The following is a 14,317-nucleotide window of genomic DNA, read 5'->3' as shown; positions in this document are numbered from 1 at the left end:
TGGCCGGGGCAGACGCCTTGCGCCCACGATCAACCCCCGGCTGTGAATTATCAGCCGATGGGAGTTGGTCTAGTAGCCCCTAGCAAGGGCTACGTGAATGTTTTGTTTGGCGGGAATGGGGTGGGAATTTCCCCCCCCCATTTTCGCCGGTTTCAATTAACTTGCTATGCTATATGTATTTTTTTCCTTTTTTTCTGCTTCTCTAATCTTTCTTCTGTAGTTGCCAGACTACAGACACAGCCTCTCTTTTGCCTTCTTCTGGGTCCCGGTCCAGCATGTGACACTCATTCTCGTATCCCACGCCTCCCATCCTCTGGGGTAAGTTCATGTAGCCACAATGTGTTCCTATTCTATAATGGTTATGCCACGTGACTCAAACCCTCCACCGCTTCTTAGAGTTGTTTCCCACAACGTCCAGGGCCTAAATTCCCCGGTTAAGAGGAAGAAAGTGCTCCAATCCTATCGTTCCCAAAAACTGGAAGTAGCCCTCCTACAAGAAACCCATTTTCCCACAAGTTATTCCCCCTCATTCATTCACACTCATTACCCACAATTCTTCCTAGAAAATGCTGAAGATAAGACTAGAGGGGTCGCAGTTCTTTTTGCCAAGTCTTGCAAATTTAAATTGCTTTTGGTCCACAGGGACCCAGACGGTAGATTTATTATGGTAAAGGGGTGGATAGATGAACAACTTTTTTCTTTTGTATCATACTACTCTCCAAATAGAGGCCAACTTAAATTTTTTCAATCTATGTTCAATGCCTTAGAAACACTCTTGGAGGGGATAGTCATATTTGGGGGAGACTCCAATGTGGCGTTCGATCAAAGCCTTGACAAATCCAGACCACTGACATCACAATTAACCCATCCCACCAGAGTTAGCTCGCAAATAGCAAAGTTGGTATTTCAACGAAGTCTAGTGGACATTTTGAGGGAACTTAATCCTTCCAAAAAAGATTATACTCACTTCTCAAACCCACACCGGTCTTACTCTAGGATAGACCACATTCTTGTTTCCTCGAGACATGTCCCTCTGGTCATCAAAGCACACATAAAAGATACAGTTCTTTCAGATCACTCTATGGTAATCTGCTCCCTACGAGGCCGAATAGGCGATTATCGTCACCCCCATTGGAAGTTTAACGAAACCCTTCTAAAAAATCCTATTGTCATCTTGGAAATTGAAAAGGCTTTGCAGGAATATTTTAGCATTAATGATGTTGAAGAGATCTCAGCTGAGACCTTGTGGGCCGCACACAAGGCCACGATCCGAGGTAAGCTGATTCAAATTGCTTCTAAAATAAAAAAGGACAAAGCCTCGGAAGTCGAAAAATTAGAAAGGGATTTTATAGACTTATGTAAACAGCATAAGAAAGATCAAACTAGAGTCCAGACTTCTCAGCTGGATGCTGCCAGACTGGCCCTAAACTTAGCTCTCACTGTAAAGGCCGAAAGGTCCCTGGATTGGAATGGGGCGAAATTCTATCAACATAAGGATAGAATGAGCACTATGCTAGCCACCAAACTGTCACCGACATTCCGCACATTCTCTCTCCCAAAAATTAAAACTCAGGATGGGACTACAACCCTTAATCCTGAACGCATACTAAAAGCATTCCAGGGATTCTATTCTACACTGTACCGGTCTGATGACTCAGCTGAGATTTCTGAGATTCGTTCCTATATTGACAAATTACCCATTCCTAACCTCCACACGAGTCATGTTGATCTCATGGAAGATCCCATTTCCACGAAGGAAACCTTGGAAGTAATCAAAAATTTGAAGGGGGGATCAGCACCAGGGCCAGATGGCTTTTCGACCCTGTACTATAAAACTTTCGCGGATGCCCTAGCCCCTTACCTTACAAAATTTTTCAACTCCAAAAGAACGGGAGAAGCCCTACATCCTCATTTGAACGAGGCCTTCATATCGGTTATCCCCAAACCCGACAAGGATACGGAACAGGTAGAAAACTACAGACCCATCTCCTTGATCAATAATGATCTGAAAATTCTCACAAAAATTTTAGCTAACAGAATAAATTCATTCATTACCCATTATATTCATAAAGACCAAGTAGGTTTTATCCCGGGGAGACAGGGTCCAGATCAAGTCAGGCGGGCAATTGATATTATCTCGGTATTACAGTCAAGGTGGGACGGGGGTCCATCCCAGGAAGGTTTTCTCCTGTCACTGGACCTTCAGAAAGCCTTCGATTCTATCTCATGGCCATATCTATTTGAGGTTCTGAAACGATGGGGGTTTGGAAAGAGCTTCCTGGGGCTACTGTATTCCTTATATTCTGGACCACAGGCGAAGGTCAAATTGCAGGGGTATTACTCAGACCCTATTAAGATCACCAGAGGCACCAGACAAGGCTGCCCCCTGTCTCCCTTGATCTTTGCCATAGCGATAGAAACCTTGGCTATCGCCATCAGATCCAATCAAGATATTATTGGGGTGCCTTGGCGCGGCTCTGTGGCTCACGCATGCGTTTGCAAATGCGTGCGGACTAGACCCCTGTTTTTAACGCATAGTGTTAGACAGGTTAATTGGTTGTCTGCTAGCTGGTCGGTAAGTAGGCTTGGTTTTTCCCTGGGCATTCCCCAGGTTTTTGTTGTTATCTGTTTTAGCCTTCCAATGCTACTTACTGCGATAGCCAGCTATAGATGGGGGCGGTGGACATGTTTGTGTTTCACCTATGGTGCTTGTAGTGTCCAGCAGTGCACCAACACCTTTGCAGCCACTGTGCTATATGCTGGGTGTTTGGTGTGCTCTTGTACCTTTAAGAAGGGGTGGCTCCCCTTCAGTCCACCTGCCCCTATCTATCCATTAAAATGCATGTGCCTCCACTGTGGGGACACTCATTGTTTAGTGTTAGGACCACAGATATTACAGGGTGCCTTGGCGCGGCTCTGTGGCTCACGCATGCGTTTGCAAATGCGTGCGGACTAGACCCCTGTTTTTAACGCATAGTGTTAGACAGGTTAATTGGTTGTCTGCTAGCTGGTCGGTAAGTAGGCTTGGTTTTTCCCTGGGCATTCCCCAGGTTTTTGTTGTTATCTGTTTTAGCCTTCCAATGCTACTTACTGCGATAGCCAGCTATAGATGGGGGCGGTGGACATGTTTGTGTTTCACCTATGGTGCTTGTAGTGTCCAGCAGTGCACCAACACCTTTGCAGCCACTGTGCTATATGCTGGGTGTTTGGTGTGCTCTTGTACCTTTAAGAAGGGGTGGCTCCCCTTCAGTCCACCTGCCCCTATCTATCCATTAAAATGCTTGTGCCTCCACTGTGGGGACACTCATTGTTTAGTGTTAGGACCACAGATATTACAGGGTGCCTTGGCGCGGCTCTGTGGCTCACGCATGCGTTTGCAAATGCGTGCGGACTAGACCCCTGTTTTTAACGCATAGTGTTAGACAGGTTAATTGGTTGTCTGCTAGCTGGTCGGTAAGTAGGCTTGGTTTTTCCCTGGGCATTCCCCAGGTTTTTGTTGTTATTATTGGGGTCTGTTGCGGACAGCAAACCCATAAGTGTGCTTTATTTGCAGACGATGTTCTTCTTTTTGTTGCCTCCCAGGGGGCCTCTTTATCCGCCATTTGCAAGGTGCTTGAATCATTCGGACATGTCTCGGGTTTGAGGGTTAATATGAAAAAATCACAAGCTTTGAACATAACTCTACAACCTACAATTGTAGAACAACTGAAGACTTTGTTCAAATTCCAGTGGGCTGAATCCTCTATTCGTTGCCTTGGGATAAATCTAACTAATACATTTGAAAACCTTTATCAAGCTAATTTCCCTCCCATGTTTCGCAAACTTGAAACTGATCTACAAACATGGGCTACTCACAAAATCTCCTGGTTAGGAAAAATCAATTCTGTCAAAATGACACTCCTACCTAGACTACTTTATTTGTTTAGGTCCCTTCCAATTGCAATAAAAAAGGACCAACTTAAAAAATTCCAGGGCAAAGTGATTAAATTTGTATGGGGAGGTAAAGGATACAGGTTACCCCAAAATGTACTATATAGTCCCATAACTAAAGGGGGTCTAGGTCTCCCTCATCTATTTCGGTACTATCAGGCAGCTAGGTTGGCCCAATTATCGTCTGTCTACTCTGGACGAGAAAAAACGGATTGGATAGAGATGGAGGGTCAGGCAATTCCTAACTGTCCATTAGATGACCTACTCTGGTGCCCACAAAAATTAAGACCTGCCATATTGTCTCCGACACTATCTCAGGCCTTTAAGCTTTGGGATGACCTACGGAATTCCCCTGCTTTAATTTCCAATATGCGACCGTTAGCTAATCTCTTTCAAATTCCCCACTTCAACCCGAATATGGACACTAACATTTTCCATTGGTGGATGGATAAGGGACTCTATAGGATTGGACACTTTCTTTCTCCATCAGGCCCAATCTCATTGGGTCATTGTATGGGGACATTAGGGATGCCAGACTCAGAAAGGGATCGGCACTCCCGGATCTCCCAATTCATCTCTTCAATCTGGAAAAATAAGCCACACCCCCTGATTTCACTCATTACGAGCGATGGTGCATTCAAGCAACGGAACAAAGAGGTGGCATTTCCATCATATATAACTCACTTTCGGAGCCTGCATCCAAATTCTCTTACATGGAGGCGTGGGAGAGAGATTTGCAGATGACCTGGGGCTTGGAGGAGTGGCAAAAGGTAGGGACAAGAGCTTCTAAAGGTCTCATCAACATTTCTTTGATAGAAGCTAACCTTAAGGTTTTAATGAGATGGTACTTGGTCCCCTGTAGATTGGCAGCAATGTTCCCATCCACATCCCCATTATGCTTTCGAAACTGTCAAGCCCAGGGTTCCAAGTTGCATATCTGGTGGGATTGCCCTAAAATCAGGGGTTTTTGGAACAAAATCTTCTCTCTCATCAGGAAGGTAACTGGTGTGCCGGCTGAAAAATCTCCACAAATAGCTTTACTGGGGGCCCGCGTTCCACAGACCTCTAAAAATACTCAAAAATTAATAGCCTTCATGCTTACAGGTGCTAAAATTACGTTGGCCGGAGCCTGGAAACAACCATCAGCTTCAGTCCAAATGGCCAAGAGGAAAATCTCCTGGATTATGCACCAGGAGAAAATGGTCAGTTCAATACTTAATTCTTCTAAAACCTTTGAGGCAGTATGGGAACCCTGGGCTAGACATGTAGGCATATCCATTATATAAGGACGAAGGGAGGCGGGAAGATCTGCCTTCAATTATTTCCTTGTTCTTCTTTTTTTTTTTTTATTTATGTATCGGAAACCGTGGACTAATTCATACAGTCTGTAGTTGGCAACATCAATCTATATTCTCTCTCTTTCCCTTTCTATTTCTGTCTCTTTCTTTCCTTTTTGTTTTTATTTTTATTTTTCCTACCTTATCTTCATATAAATTTGAAGAATAAGCAGTCAGTTTCATCTTGTTTGATTAAATTAGAGATTTTTTATTTTTGCTTTTTTCTTTAATACGGTGATGCGACCGCGGGAGATGACGGTTTTCTTATTATTTCATCTTCTGGAGTCTCCGGTCCTCGCCGAGACAGGGTAATGAGTTGGGATATTCCCTACTCCGAGGTTGCCCCACGGCCCCGGAAATCTCAGTCATTCCGGGGCTAGGGGTGCTTTCTCGCCTTTATTAAGCACATTCTATGAGCTTAATGTTTTCACTGATTCCTAGGCACAGTGTGATCCCATTGAGGGTGCCGGGAATGCTGTCAGTATTGAGTGCTATTGTTTCTTTTATCTTTATTCTTTTCCTTGTGACAACTTTTTAAAAGTGAAGAAGAATACCCTGTTTTATGTAGAGTAATGTTTCTGCTCTAAGCTGATTTTCTGATTTTGATTTTGAATTGTATGTATACCATTTAGCCTCAGTCTGTTATGGTGGCTCTTGAAATGTACTGCACTGCTTTTCAATAAATTCCTTTAAAAACGAAAAAAAAAAGAATACATTTACATAAGAAAAATGAGCATTTGATACAGTACTTCTTTAATGTACTTTATTATTAAGTAAACCTGTGAGATATGGACATTCAAGTACTGTATTTCCATATTCTTAACAAGCAGTATATGAAGTTTACCAAAAGCCTTCACTGGCCTCTGTAGGTATAGCCACTGAGGAGCAATCCATCTCTAAATTTCACAGCAGAAATACTGAAGTCATCTACGTTCCTCTGTCAGGCAGACTTGTTTTTGTTCTGTCAGACTCCCAGAGTACCTGTTCTGTGTACATTACAGAATATAAGGCTGGAAGGCTGACAAGTCACTGCTGAGATGCTCTAGTGGACATTCATCCCTGTAATGTTGCATTTGTCATGTAAGCAATTAAAAAAAAAACTGGACTAAAAGTAAACACAACAACCAATTGATGGCATAACCATATAGCTAAAAGTAAGATATTCCACATGGCCAAAATATTTGTATACCCTGACAAAATATACCCTTTAAGGTTTTCTGAGGTTGGTATTAAAAATGTCAAAGGGTTAGGCTGGTGTATTTCTATTTGTCTGAATACACTTACTAGGGCAGAGGAGTATCACCTTATTGTGGTGGTATGCAGAATGGCAACAGGGATTTGTAAATTGACGGTTTGACAGCAGCTACACAAACATTGATTCTCTGGAGCCCTCAAGCTGTCTCTCTGAAATGCTCATGGGCAAAGCATTATAAAGTCCTAATGCTGTAACATTTATATGTCATAGTTCTAGTATATGTAACTTCTTTCACCATTTACAGCAGCTGGAGGTGGAACTCTTTGTATACTGACAATTGCCAGTGACAGCTGAGAGACCTAAAAGAGGAAAAACATGGAGCAGAAGTGCTGAGTGATGGGAAGTGAAAGGACAGAAAGCAGTTTTGTAAAGCAAGTAGCAAAACAAAGGGTGAGAAATTAAAGCTTAACCCCGGGCACTATTTTAATATGATGCAGTGTGATACCTCTGCAGTGTTCTTTTTTTCTTGTCTTTCCTTCCAACAACATAAAAAAAAATCGATCAAATAGTCTTTTTGCGTTAGTACTGCTTGCTCTGTATTTCTGACCCCAGCGGATACCAGAACTGCGGCTATGATTGACAATAACATGTTGTGTGTCTGCTATTGTATAGGCATTGCCTATTTACAAAATGCACAGTTGCAATGCTGTCACAGGCTGCTTTTGTGAATGGAGACTTAAGAGCAGAGACACAATACCAGTGATGGCGCCAGCCAGGTAGGGGGGAGCACAGCACACAAACAAATGGCAATCACCCCAACCTACAACCAGCCTTTACAAAAAAGTGCACGTGGAAGGGAAATGAACATCGCAAACAAAAGATTTCATAGAACACTTTTCAGCCAGTCTGCAAAACAACCAAATACGCCTTGTCTAATGCCTTGTACACAAGATCAGAATTTCCGATGGAAAAAGTCTGTTCCGACTTTTTCCATCGGAAATTCCGATCGTGTGTATGCCCCATCGGAGTAATTCCATCAGAAATTCCGATGAATTCCATCGGAGTCTACATAGAGAACATGTTCTCTTTTTCTCTGAAGGAATTCCATCTGAATTCCGATGTGAATTTAGTCAGGCAAAGATCCGATCGTGTGTACAGGGCATTACAGTTCACACTAAAAATTCAGGGTTTTGTTTGCACACATTTGCCAGCCCATGACAAGGGATCACTCTATATACTGCCACACCTTAACATATCTGATGTTAGATGTGCTCCTACTATGGAGGCGCTGAAAATATGGAGTTAGGACCGCAGTTTATACAGAGGTTCCTTGTCATGGGCACTGTGGCTTACACATATACAATTGCATTTTATAGTTGGCCCCCCTACTTTTGTCCCTGTCCCCCCATGTGCCCCCCCTAAATATGAAAGCTGGAGACGCCACTGGGTCCAGGTGCTTGACCCTAAGCTCACACTGTCTGCGCTTGGAGTCGTGCACCCACATGGATGTCAGATTGGTAGCAGCGGCTATGCCCGTGCAGCCGTTGCATCCTAATTGTCATAAATGGGACTGCCTGCATGCCCTCCACAGGCATACACTTTAGTATGCCCCATGTGAACGATGCCTTAGTACATGGGTGCTCAACCTGTGACCCTCCAGCTGTTGCAGAACTACAAGTCCCATCATGCCTCTGCCTTTGGGAGTCACACTTGTAACTGCCAGTGACTCGCTTTTCCTCATGGGACTTGTAGTTCCGCAACAGCTGGAGGGCCACAGGTTGAGCACCCATGCCTTAGTAGCAATTTAGTAGGAATTGTGTCTGTTATGTTGTGTTTGTGTGCACTAATAATGATTGTAGTGTATATTTAGTGAAAAACAATTATATCATTTTTGCAGGGCCTAGAAAATCTTTAGCACATGTTTTTTTTCTACAGACATTTTCCTTTAGAAAATGTATAGTTTTGGGGGGCTTTTACAAACTCTGAAAGCTGTCAGTGAAAAATGGTAACTGCTGTATTTTTGGGGTAAATTGTTTTTATTTTAAGTTATGCAGACCTTCAGTCTTGACCATTTCTCAAAAAAACACAATTTAAAGGTCATGTGCTTTCAGAAAATACAGTATATGGTTTGGGGGGTGGTTTACAAACTCTGAAAGCTGTACGTGAAAAAGGAAAACCTCAGATTTCACAGCACGTAAAAAATCAGTAGCATCTTCCCTTTATTCTACTGCAGGGATATGCAATTAGCGGACCTCCAGCTGTTGCCAAACTACAAGTCCCATCATGCCTCTGTCTCTGGGTGTCATGCTTGATGCTGTCAGAGTCTTGCTATGCCTCATGGGACTTGTAGTTTGGCAACAGCTGGAGGTCCGCTATTTGCATATCCCTGTTCTACTGGTTCTATGCTTTCAGAAAGTGTAACGTTTTCCGGGGTCTTTCACAAACTCTGAAAGCGGTAAAGGAAAAATAAAAAAAATATGGAAAAATTGCAAAAACAGCCTGGTCATCTGAGTTTAAAAAGTGAAGCACAGGGCCAGGCAGTGAAAGAGTTAAGCTTATGGGTCTCTGATAAATTTCATGCACACTCTGACTTTAGTACAGCTAACTAAATACAGCAGTTTTGGGTTAAAAAAATGAAGCAGTTGGTAAGACTGTGTCTGTTTCCTGAAATGAAAATGGAGATGAAAGGTGTAAATAAAAATGTAAGTATGGCACAGTGACCTACTCAGGGCACTCTGCACAATAACAATTTTAAACACTCCCACAGTAAATACTCAGATTATGAGTGAACAGGGATCTAGAAATGTATGAGACTACACTACAAATGTTCCCCTGGCATACTCTTTCTCTGCTGTAAATATTACAAGCTCAGAAGGATAATAAAACAGATCTCACATATAGTTCTCCTGCCTGGCTTTGTGGGAAGAAAGTTGCAGGATGTAGTTTTCATTAAATTTACTGTCTCCCTTATGAGCTGTATGATATTTTTAGCAATATTTTAAACCCTGGCATTTCTCATATTTGTAAAATGTTGAATGTCACAGATAGTATGACTGATGTGAACACCATTGCGGTATCACTATTTGGAAAAATATATTTGAAAATACATTACTGTAGTTCATAGCTAAAAGCTGTTGAAATCAAATTGATTACTATGGCTAGTAGATGAGCAAACTGGGAGTATTAATTTCAACCGATCAGAAGACTTGGGTGAAATTTTGCAATGTTGGTAAAAGTGAATTAAGGGTCAGCAGAGCAGGCAAAATTAAGCTGTTTTATGGTGAGTTTTAAGGGGGTAGTTGGCTTATATGGCTCCTGATAATTATAGAACTTTCTTTCAACTATCCTGGATTTGTTTTTGTGCCAGAACAGCTCCTCAGTGGCCTCTTTCTGCGATATTTTTTTATTTAAAGGATCACTAAAGGAATTTTTTTTTTTGCTGAAATTACTGTTTACAGGGTATAGAGACATAATAGTTAACTGATTCCTTTTAAAAATGATTAAAAATAGATAAAAAACAATCATATAATGTGCCTGCAGTTTAGTTTCGTTTTTGCTGTTGTTTCCTGGTTCTCTGATGTACAGAGAGCCAATAGAGGGCAGTGAGCCAATAGAGGGCAGCGATGCTTTGTCTAAAACTCCTCAGCACCAATTCAGTTTCGTGTTACACACAGTAATCACACCTCCTTGATTAGTCACCACAGAGAGAAATCTCCCAGTACTGTGGTGATCAGGAAACAGACAACCAGGAAGTGTCCAGAACAGAGAGGATTTACAGCAACATCAAAGCAAAAACGAACAATGAGGACATGAAACCAGGACTGCAGTAAGGTAAAGGAAGCTATTTAGCTAAAAAAAATAATTCCTTTAGTGACCCTTTAAGATAGTATATGCATACAGGGTATGGTGGGTGTAAAGGGATTACAGCAATAAAAAAGATCCCACTCTAAACAGTGCATAGCACAATAAAGCCTTCTTAAATCAGAAGGAATTCACATATCTTATTCTATCACATATCCCCCAAAGAGGACAGTTATTCCTTATTTCAGGTCAGTGGGCAGTGGTGCACATTATTGCTTTTCACCCCTTCTGTCAAAAGCCCTGTGTTGGTGTTTAGTACAAATATAGCCTAATGATGGCCAAATATAATATTATAATATATATATATATATATATATATATATATATATATATATATATATATATATATACACATACACACACGGTGCCTTGAAAAAGTATTCATACCCCTTGAAATTGTCCACACTTTGTCATGTTGCAACCAAAAATGTAACTATATTTTATTTGGATTTTATGTGATAGACCAAAACAAAGTGGCACATAATTGTGAAGTGGAAGGAAAATGATAAATGTCTGAAAAGTGTGGCGCGCATGTATTCAGCCCCCTATGCTCTGTTACCCTTAACTAAAATCTAGTGGAACCAATTGCCTTCAGACGTCACCATAAATAGTAAATAGAGTCCACCTGTGTGTAATTTAATCTCAGTATAAATATAGCTGTTCTATGAAGCCCTAAGAGATTTGTTAGAGAACCTTAGTAAACAAACAGCATCATGAATGCCAAGGAACACACCAGACAGGTCAGGGATAACGTTGTGGAGAAGTTTAAAGCAGGATTAAGGCCCCGTACACACGACCAGTTTCCTCGGCAGAATTCAGCTTCCGACCGAGTTTCTGGCTGAATTCTGCCGAGGAAACTGGTCGTGTGTACACTTTCGGCCGAGGAAGCCGACGAGGAGCTCGACGAGGAAATAGAGAACATGTTCTCTATTTCCTCGTTGTTCTATGGGAGCTCTCGTCCCGCCGAGCTCCTCGGCGGCTTCAGTGCTGAACTGGCCGAGGAACTCGATGTGTTTGGCACGTCGAGTTCCTCGGCCGTGTGTACGAGGCTTCAGAGTATGACACAACTGCAAACCTACCAAGACAAGGACGTCCACCTAAACTGACAGGCCAGGCAAGGAGACCATTAATCAGAGAAGCAGCCAAGAGGCCCATGGTAACGCTGGAGGAGCTGCAGAGACCCACAGCTCAGGTGGGAGAATCTGTCCACAGGACAACTATTAGTCGTGCACTCCACAAATCTGGCCTTTATGGAATAGTGGCAAAAAGAAAGCCATTGTTGAAAGAAAGCCAGTTTGCAGTTTGAGAGAAGTCATGGGGGACACAGAATTCATGTGAAAGAAGGTGTTCTGGTCACAAGAGACCAAAATTTACTGACAAATCAGCAGAACTTACTTAGGGTACTTATATAATTTAATGATGATGTAGCCTTTTATGAGCATTGTTATGCTATGCCATGTCAACCCATGACAGATTTCTTACTGTGTACTTGGCAAGTTATGGCATTAGGCCCACTAATATTTGGGAGTTGATAAACAGGGGTGTGGCTGCATTCTCCACTCCTCCCAAAGATTCATTCACAGACTGAGGAGGAGAGACTACAGCAGCCCCGGGAGTGTTTGTATCCAGGAATACAGTAAGTGATTCACTGAGCACATTGTCACTACATACAGCCCTAACCTGTCATTATTTCACCATGTACTATACTACCCACATCCACCACTATACTGCCCTACACTACCCACATCTACCACTACACTGCCCTATACTACCCACATCCACCACTATACTGCCCTATACTACCCACATCCACCACTATACTGTCCTATTCTACCCACATCTACCACTACACTGCCCTATACTACCCACATCCACCACTATACTGCCCTATACTACCCACATCTACCACTATACTGCCCTATACTACCCACATCCACCACTATACTGCCCTATACTACCCACATCTACCACTACACTGCCCTATACTACCCACATCCACCACTATACTGCCCTATACTACCCACATCTACCACTATACTGCCCTATACTACCCACATCCACCACTATACTGTCCTATACTACCCACATCTGCCACTTCACTGCCCTATACTACCCACATCCACCACTATACTGCCCTATACTACCACATCCACCACTATACTGTCCTATTCTACCCACATCTACCACTACACTGCCCTATACTACCCACATCCACCACTACACTGCCCTATACTATCCACATCTACCACTACACTGCCCTATACTACCCACATTCACCACTGAATTTAATTTGGGATAATTCCCTGGTTGTGTATATTTTTTCTTTCTATTTCGACTCAAAAGCCACACCCAACATGTAGCATCATTTATACATACCCATTCCTTGCCACCACACGCATAGCGCGCCACAGGTCACTATCTCCCTTGTAGGGGCCCTAGTGCATTACTTTGCCCAGGGGCTCATGAAGTTATTAAGATGGCCCTGGGCATGAATGGTTATGTATGTTACGACTCTCCCTCCACCTTTTCTCTCCTACTTACTGGAACATAGTCTCAGGTCAGAAAATCTGGTGATCCTTCTAACTCCCTCTCTTAGACCCCTAACATCATAATGGCCAAAGCAACATTATTGTCTTGGAATATTGGAGGCCATAACTCTAAATTTAACCACTTCCATACAGGGCACTTAAACACCTTCCTGCCCAAGCCAATTTTCAGCTTTCAGAGCTGTCGCTGTTTAAATGACAATTGCGCGGTCATGCTACACTGTCTGGTCCTGGGCGGCTTCCTTGGTGGTCCTGGGTGGCTTCCCTGGTGGTCCTAGGCGAGATCCGAGGGGGGGTTGCACTGATAAACTACCCCCCCTGTCAGGAGAGCAGCCATTCGGCTCTCCTCTACTCGTGTCTGTCAGAAGCGAGTGAGGAAAAGTCGATCAATGGCTCTTACTGGTTACATTGTGATCAACCGTGATTGGACACTGCTGATCACATGGTAAAGAGTCTCCGTCGGACTGACACACCGCTGGACTTTTTCCATCCAAAATTCCGACCGTCTGGATGCCCCATTGTACTTTTTTCATCGGAAATTCCGAAGAATTACGTCAGAGTTTAGATAGAGAACATGTTCTCTTTTACTCCGATGGAATTCCGTAGGAATTCCGATGTGATTTTGAGCGGTCAAAAGTCTGACCGTGTGTACGGGGCATTGGTCTTCAAATCACACTTGAACATATTTTGTTGCTGGTTATTATGTTAATATTATGCATGTATCTGATATTAGAGACATTTGTTCTAATACTTTTACTTTGGTACTGCATCTTTTATGTTGTAATTCAAACTCTTTTACTAATTAAAAAAAAAGGTATTTTAGAGAATTTAGATATAACAAAATAGAAAACTGAATTTAGAAAATTTCCAATGTTTTGTGAATCGCGATGTGAAAAAAAGACTTGTGCCGGAAAAAAAAAAATGTAAAAAAAATTTAAAAGCGACGCGGGAAAGACGGGTATACTTTTACATGGTGGAGTAATTTTACACTTTGTAAAAGGTATCTTTACGACGGCAAACTAACACTTGTGGCGACGTTACGACGGTCAAAAGTTTCGTGGATCGACGTAACTGCTAATTTGCATACCCGACGCTGGTTTACGACGCAAACTCCCCCCAGCGGCGGCCGCGGTACTGCATCCTAAGATCCGACAGTGTAAAACTATTACACCTGTCGGATCTTAGGGATATCTATGTGTAACTGATTCTATGAATCAGTCGCATAGATAGAAACAGGGATACGCCGGCGTATCAGCAGATACGCCGTCGTATCCCTTTTGTGAATCTGGCCCCTTGTTTTTATCAGTTGTGACTAGACAAAAAGGGTTAGTATATGTGTCCTCTCAAGTATATTAGGGGCTATTCCCAAATAACCTCTAGCCTCATGCCACAATAAATAATGTACCATGTAGTTGTAGTACATGCCTGAAAGTCATCAATCCCAACTA

Source organism: Rana temporaria, chromosome 1 (assembly GCF_905171775.1).
Source record: "Rana temporaria chromosome 1, aRanTem1.1, whole genome shotgun sequence".
NCBI lineage: Eukaryota > Metazoa > Chordata > Amphibia > Anura > Ranidae > Rana > Rana temporaria.
This window is presented reverse-complemented; position numbering follows the sequence as displayed.